This window comes from Pongo pygmaeus, chromosome 13 (assembly GCF_028885625.2).
Source record: "Pongo pygmaeus isolate AG05252 chromosome 13, NHGRI_mPonPyg2-v2.0_pri, whole genome shotgun sequence".
NCBI lineage: Eukaryota > Metazoa > Chordata > Mammalia > Primates > Hominidae > Pongo > Pongo pygmaeus.
In genome coordinates, this window is record NC_072386.2 from 113,024,889 (window position 1) to 113,033,937 (window position 9,049).

The window sequence follows — 9,049 nt, forward strand, 5'->3', positions numbered from 1 at the left end:
GTCTGACAGTCCTTGGGGTTAAGTCTCCTGTCTTATGGTCCAGAAATTCCTGTTTCTCCTTAGTTGGCTGGAAACTGCTCCCATCTTTCCTTCTGGCCCCTGCTGAATGCAGGGAATGCAATCCTTGCTTGCTCTCGCAGTTGCTCTGACGTAGAAAGATCCTTCGGGTGCTGGAATTCTCCATGAAGAGCTTGTGTCCTGTCCTTTCTTGCAGATTCTATTTCCCCTCTTCTGCTAATACCTCTTACTTTGCTTGAGAATCCTCTCCTCTCTTATTAATTTCAGTCTTGGTGGTTCTATCAGGGGTGCATTCTGGCCAAGGGGTGGGCCTGTGAATCAATCCTGGGCAATCAGACACCCTCTCCTTAAAAACTGGCCCATGGAGACTGAGGTCACTGACTCTGATTCATCCCCACAGCTGGCTCTGACAAGATGGTCCATTTGTTCCTGCTTCCGAGATCCCCAGGGCAGCCTGGATCCCTGCCCTTCTCAAGATTTTAGCTTTTCCTTCCATCCGGTGGCCTATTCCAGGAACTCCTCTTTTGCTTAAATCAGTTGGAGTTTGTGTCTGTTGCTTGTAATCAAGCCTTTATGGCTGCTGGACTGAGTGACACAAGCACTCTAATGCCCTGGAGGGACTTTTAGTCAGTGAACATGCAATCAGACGAGTGTTTTGGAAAGAGCACCCTCGGGAAGGGTGGATGACAGAGCAGAGCAGGAAGGACAGGAAGCTAGCAGAACTGAGGAGGCTGCAGCCGTGGTCCAACCAGGAGCTGATGGCAGCTGGGGCTAGGGGAAGGGCTTTGAGGATGGAAGAATGGGATGGGTTCCAGAGGTATTCCTCTCTTGAATGCAGGTGCCTAGATTAGGCAGACTTTGCTTAGTACAGACAACTGCACATGAAAGTTTTGCAAAGGGAAACAGGCTAAATGCACCAAGAAAGCTTCTTCAGAGTGAAGAATCTTAATGCTTGTAATTTAAACATTTGTTCCTGGAGTTTTGATTTGGTGGATGTGATGGTTGGTTTTATCTGTCAGTTTGGTTGGGCTATAGCACCCAGTTATTTAATCAAACACTAATCTAGGTGTGGCTGTGAAGGTATTTTGTAGATGTGATTAACATCTACAATCAGTTGACTTTAAGTGAAAGAGATTACTTAAATAATTTGGGTGAGCCTCACCTAATTAGTTGAAAGGCCTCAAGAACAAACACTGCAGTTTCTTGGAAAAGAAGAAACTTTGCCTCAAGACTATAGCCATCGACTCCTGCCTGAGTTTCCAGCCTGATAGTCTGCCCTATGGATTTGAGGTTTGCCAACCCCAACAATTATGTGAATTAATTTCTAAAAATAAAGCTATATAGAGCCATCCTTTGGTATTTGTGGGGGATTTGTTTCAGGATCTCTACGGGTACCAAAATCTGTGGTTCCTCAAGTCCTTTATATGAAGTGGTATAGTATTTGCATATAACCTATGTGCAGTCTCATGTATAACTTCAATCACCTCTAGATTGCTTATAATACCTAATACAGTATAAATGCTAGTTGTTATACTGTATTTTTTCTTTGTATTATTTTTATTGTATTTGAATATTTTGATCTGCATTTGGTTGAATTCACAGATGTGGAACCCATGGATATGGAGGATATGTGCATATATATATATGTATATCCTCCATATATATATATACACACACAAGACTGAAAAAATATATATGTATTCAAGACTGACTATATATATATATTCAAGACTGACTATATATATATATTCAAGACTGACTATATATATATATATTCAAGACTGACTATATATATATATTCAAGACTGACTATATATATATATATATTCAAGACTGACTATATATATATATTCAAGACTGACTATATATATATATATATATTTTCAAGACTGACTATATATATATATTCAAGACTGACTATATATATATATATTCAAGACTGACTATATATATATATTCAAGACTGACTATATATAGATATATATTCAAGACTGACTCTATATAGATATATATTCAAGACTGACTCTATATATATATATTCAAGACTGACTCTATATATATATATTCAAGACTGACTATATATATATATTCAAGACTGACTATATATCTATATATATTCAAGACTGACTATATATATATATATTCAAGACTGACTATATAGATATATATTCAAGACTGACTATATAGATATATATTCAAGACTGACTATATAGATATATATATATTCAAGACTGACTATATATATATATATATATTCAAGACTGACTATATATATATTCAAGACTGACTATATATATATATATATTCAAGACTGACTACAAATATATATATATACAAGACTGACTATATATATATATATTTTCAAGACTGACTATATATATATTCAAGACCGAATATATATATATATATTCAAGACCGAATATATATATATATATTTCAAGACCGAATATATATATATATAAAGACCAAATATATATATATATATATATATATATATTTCTACCTCTCTCAGTAATAATACAAGAACAGAAAACCAAATACTGTATGTTCTCACTTATGCATGGGAGCTGAATGATGAGAATACATGGACATATGGTGGGGAACAACACACACTGAGGCCTGTCGGAGGGTGGGAGGTGGGCCATCAGGAAGAATAGCTAATGTTAATACCTAGCTGATGGGATGATCTGTGCAGCAAACTACCATGGCACAGGTTTACCTGTGTAACAAACCACAACCTAAACGTGTAACCAATAGATGTATATTATTATTCAAGTTCCAATAATCAACTAATACACAAACCACTGTATTAGTTGATTATTGGAAATCAAATAATAATAATAATAATAATATACATATATTCTATTGGTTCTAATTCTCTGGAGAACCCTGACTAATACAATGGGTGATTCATTCAGGACTCTCAATGCAAACAACAGAACACTCTCTAGCCTGTATAAGCAGGAAGGAATTTATTATAGGACATTACATAGCTCATGGAGCCACTGGGAGGACCAGGGAATTAGGCTTGGAGGCTTTGCACCTAGGAATGGTGGCCACTGTGCACTGGAGATGCCTCTACTACTGCCATGGACACAGCCATCTCAAATGACACCTTTGCTGCCCAAACCCCACTACTGCTGCCTCCCAAAACAGGCTGCTTCTACAGCCACTTTTGCTGGAAAATGGATTCTGTGTGACACTTGCTTCCTCTCTTTTCTCTATTTAGAATTAAAATTATCTTTATTTTGTGTCGATTGGTGGAGCCCAGCTCATGTGTCTGTCCTGCAGCTACAAGAAAGAATGGAAAGTGAGTTTTCTGGTTTGTGCCTTGAAAAGGAGGAACCTATAATGAGGAAAATTCCTCATACATAGGAAAGGTGTTCAGAGGGGCTGGGAAACGTGGAAAGTCTACTTCAGTGAATCTGAATTTTCTTAGTTCTGTTCTGCCTCTGTGGGCCCTATCCCTAGACTGTTACAAAGACCATCACAATGGCCTTACTGTTGACCTGGTAGCAGCTCAATACAGTTGCAAGCAAAGAGCTTAAGAAGTGAAGTTATGTAATTATAGAACAACAGAGAAACAAAGACTGTTGGGTACACACAGTCCACTCTTTTAGTAATTTTTGAGTTAAAAAAAAGTGTCAGAAACGCAGGAGGCAGAGCAAGAAGGCAGAATAGAAGCTTCTACCAATTGTCTTCCCCGCAGGAACACCAAATTTAACAACTGTCTACACAAAAAATGCACCTTCATTAGAACAAAAATTGAAGTGAATGATTGTAGTACCTGGTTTTAACTTTATATTACTGAAAGAGGCACTGAAGAAGGTAGGAAGCATGGTCTTGAATTGCCAGAGCCATCCCTCCCCTATCCCTGGCAGCAGCCACATTGCACAGAGAATCTGTGTAGGGAGAGTGTAGTGGTTGTAGGACTTTGTGTTAGAACTCAGTGTTTCCTTGTTACAGTGGAAAGCAACACCAGGCAGAACTCAGCTAATACCCCTGAGGGAGAATTTAGATCAGCCCTAGCCAGAGGGGAACCATCCATCCCAGTTGCTGCACGGGCTAAAGGGCTCTGGGGTTCTAAATAAACTTGAAAGGCAGTATAGGCCACAAGGATTACAACTCCTGGGAAAGTCTGATCTGCACTTGGGGCCAGTGGACTTGAGGGGCATGTGACCTGCTGAGATAGCCAAGGGAGTGCTTGCGCCACCCGTCTCCCAACCCTAGGCAGTGCAACTCACAGCTCTGAAAGACTCCTTCCTTCAGCTTGAGGAGAGAAAAGAGGACTTGTCTTGCCACGTGGATATCAGCTCAGCCACAGTAGGTTAGGGCACTGGGCAGAGTCCCGAGGCACCCATTCCAGGACCTAACTTCCAGATGACATTTCTAGACATACCCTGGGCTTATATGGGCCATATAAGGCAGAAGGGAACCTGCTGCCTTGAATGAAAGGATCTAGTCCTGATAGTATTCACCACCTGCTGACTAAAGTGCCCTTGGGCCCTGAATAAGCAACAGCAGTAGCCAGGTAGTACACACTACGGCCCTTGAGTGAGATTCTGAGATGTGCTGACTTCAGGTGTGACCCAGCACATTCCCAGCTGTGGTGGCTATGGGGAGAGACTCCTACTTGAGAAAAGCAGGGGGAAAAGTAAAGGGGATTTCATCTTGCAGCTTAGGTACTAGCTTGGCCACAGTGGGGCAGAGCACCAAGTGGGCTCTAAGCATCCCTGATTCCAGACGTTGGCTCTTGCACAGCATTTCTGGACCTGACCTGGGCCAGAGGGGAGACCACTGCCCTAATAGGTGAGTCCTAGGTCTGGCAGCATTCACCACAAGCTTCCTGAAGAGCCCTTGGCCTTTTGTGAACATTGGTGGTAGCCAGGCAGTACTCCCCATGGGCCTGTGGTGGTGGTGGCCATGGGGAGAGACTCCTCTGCCTGTGGGAAGGGGAGGGATGAGTGGGAAAGACTTGACTTGTAGCTTTGTCTGCAGCTCAGCTGCAGTAGAATAGAACACAAGGCAGATTCTTAAGATTTTCAACTCCAGGCCCTGGTCCCAAAACAGCATCTATGGACCTGCTTGGGGGAACTCGCTGCCCTGAAGGGAAGGACACAAGCTTAGCTGACTTCACCACTTGCTAACTGTAAAGCCCTAAAGCCTTGAGTAAACAAAGGTGGTAGCCAGGTAGTGGTTATAGTGGGCCTTGGGTAAGACACAGTGCTGTGCTGGCTTTAGGTCTGACCTAGTGCAGTCCCAGTGGTGGTGGCCACAGGGGTGCTTGTGCCACCCTCCCCCAGCTGCAGGCAGCTCAGCACAGAGACAGAGAGACTCTGTCTGTTTGGGAGAAAGTAAGGGAAGAGAACAAGAATATCTGCCTGGTAATCCAGACAATTCTTCCAGATCTTATCCAAGACAATCAAGTGGCACCTCTACAAGTCTGCAAGAACCACAGCATTACTGGGCTTGGGGTGCCTCCTAATGCTGATATGACTACGGTGACCAAAAACTTAGATCACAACACCCAAGTCCCTTCGAATACCTGGAAAGCTTTCCCAAGAAGCTCAGACCGCAAAGACTACCACAAATACTTAACTTTTCAATGTCCAGACACCAATGAACATCCACAAGCATCAAGACCACTCAAGAAAACGTGACCTTACTAAACAAACTAAATAAGTCACCAGGGATTTATCCTAGAGAGATAGAAATACGTGATCTTTCTCTATCTCTCAGAGAAAGGTCACATATCTACACCTCTAGGCTTTTCAGACAGAGAATTTGAAATAGCTATTTTGAGGAAACTCAGTGAAATACAAGATAATACAGAGAAGGAATTCAGAATCCTATCAGATCAATTTAACCAAGATATTGAAATAATTAAAAAGAATCAAGCTGAGATTCTGAAGTTGAAAAATGCAACTGACTACTAAAGAATGCATCAGAGTCTCTTAATAGCAGAATTGATCAAAGAGAAGAAAGAATTAGTAACATTTCTATGTGAAAACAGTGAAAATTCTGAAAATAGTAATCCCATTTACAATAGCTACAAATAAAATTAAGTACCTGGAAATTAATCAAAGAAGTGAAAGATCTTGACAATGGAAAATAAAACATGATGAAAGAAACTGGAGAGGACACACGAAAAACAGAAAAATATTCCATATTCATAGATTGGAAGAATCAACATTGTTAAAATGTCCACACTACCCAAAGCAGTCTATAGATTCAATACAATCCTTATCAAAATACCAATGACATTCTTCATATAAACAGAAAAAACAATCCTAGAATTTATACAGAACCACAAAAGACCCAGAATAGCCAAAGCTATCCTAAGCAAAAAGAACAAAACTGGAGGAATCGCATTACCTGACTTCAAATTATACTACAGAGCTATAGTAACCAAAATAGCATTATACTGGCATAAAAACAGACACATAGACTAATGAAACAGACTACCGAACCCAGAAATAGATCTATACACCTACAGGAACTCATTTTTGATAAAGTTGTTAAGAACATACATTGGGAAAAGGATAGTTAATCTTCAATAAATGATGCTGGGAAAACTGAATATCCATATGCAGAAGAATGAAACTAGACCCCTATCTCTTGCCATATACAAAAATAAAATCAAATTTTGAATTAAAAGCTTAAATCTAAGACCTCAAACTACAAAACCACAATGCAAAAACTCTGTGGAAACTCTGCAGGACATTGAAGTGGGCAAAGATTTCTTGAGTAATACCTCACAAACACAGGCAACCAAAGCAAAAATGGATAAATGGGATCACATCAAGTTAAAAAGCTTCTGCACAGCAAAGGAAACAATCAACAAAGTGAAGAGACAACCCACAGAATGGGAGAAAATATTTGCTAACTATCCATCTGACAAGGAATTAATAATGAGAATATATAAGAAGCTCAAACAACTCTACAGGAAAAAAATCTAATAATCCAATTTAAAAATGGGCAAAAGATCTGAATAGACCCTTCTCAAAAGAAGACATATGAGGCTGGGCATGGTGGCTCACATCTGTAATCCCAGCACTTTGGGAGGCCAAGTCAGGTGAGTCATCTGAGGGTGTTCGAGAGCAGCCTGGCCAACATGGTGAAACCTCGTCTCTACTAAAAATACCAAAAATTAGCTGGGCACCTGTAATCCCAGCTACTCGGGAGGCTGAGGCAGGAGGATCGCTTGAACTGCAGAGGCAGAGGTTGCAGTGAGCCGAGATCATGCCATTGCACACCAGCCTGGGCAATGAGAGCAGAAATCCATCTTAAAAAAAAAAAAGACATATGAATGGCCAACAGGTATATGAAAAGGTGCTGAACATCACTGATCATCAGAAAAATGCAAATCAAAACTACAATGAGATATCATCTCACTCCAGTTAAAATGGAGTGAGACAATAGAAGGACAATAACAAATGCTGGAGAGGATGTGGAGAAAAGGGAACCCTTGTATACTGTTAGTGGGAATGTAAATCAGTATAACCACTGTGGAGAACAGGTTGCAGTTTCCTCAAAAAAATAAAAAAAGAGCTACTATACAATCCAGCAGTTTCACTGGTGGGTATGTACTCACAAGAGAGGGAATCAGTATATCAAAGAGATATCTGCACTCTCATGTTCATGCAGTACTATTCACAATAGCCAACATTTGGAAGCAACCTAAGTGTCCATCAACAGATGAATGGATAAAGAAAATGTGGGACATATACACAATGGAGTACTATTCAGCCATAAAAAAGAATGAGGTCCTCTCATTTGCAGCAACTTGGATGGAACCGGAGGTCATTATGTTAAGTGAAACAAGCCAGGTGCAGAAAGACAAACTTTGCATGTTCTCACTTTATTTGGAGAGCTAAAAATTAAAACAATTGAACTCATGGAGCTAGAGAGTAGACGGATGGTTACCAGAGGCTGGGATGGGTAGTAGGGGGTTGGGGGGAAAGGGGGATGTTTAATGGGTACAAAAAATAGAAAGAATGAATAAGATCTTATATTTGATAGCACAACAGGGTGATTATAGTCAATAATAATTTAATTGTATATTAAAAAATAAGTGAAAGAGTAGAATTGGATTGCTTGTAACATAAAGTATAAATGCTTGAGGTGATGGACACCTCATTTGCCCTGACATGATTATTATGCATTGCATGCCTGTATCAAAACATCTCACGTAACCCATAAATATACACACCTGCTATGTATCCACACACAAAATATGTCTCACACAAAAATATGTTAGACTTGCCTACAACCCAGTTTTCAACTTTATCATGCTTTTCCTATAAAAATGGACTCTAAATTAAAACAGCTATGTGTGAATGACAGAAAGAAATACTAAAACTTAAAAGATACTTTTATTGAGTACTATTAAGAGAATCACAATGAAGCACTTTTTTCATTGTCTTATCTGTTATTCGTGTTTCATTCAAAGTTGGTTTCCCTCCACACTTGGTCAAAATACGTCTTTTGCTTTCAATCTTTATCCTTTAGTCAAAAGGGATTTTGAGCCATTTGTACAATTGCAGCTTGGGTTTCAGCACGATGTGGCAGTACACCCTTGCAGATTTCTGTGGTAGGTCGGTCTCCCTCCTGCCTTCAACTGGAGTATAACATACAGCAAAGAGCACTAATCTTATGTGCATAATTCGACATATTTTTACACATGTACAAACCGCCAAAGAAATCAAGATATAGAACATTCCCAGCACTCTAGAAGGCTCTTTTGTGCTCCTTCCCAGTCAAAAACCACTGAAAGGTAACCACTATTTTCACTTTTATCACTTTTGGTTAGTTTTGTCTACTCATGAACTTCATTTGAATAGCGTCATAAAGTATGTACTTTTTTGTATGTTTGCCTTCTTTTGCTCAACATAACATTTGTTGACATCCATGTTGCTGGGTATATCAGCAGTTTGATCTTTTTATTGCTGTGTAACTAACGTATATCACAGTTGATTTATCTAGTCTTCTGTTGATGGACATTTGGGTTGTTTCCATTTTCTTTTTACTA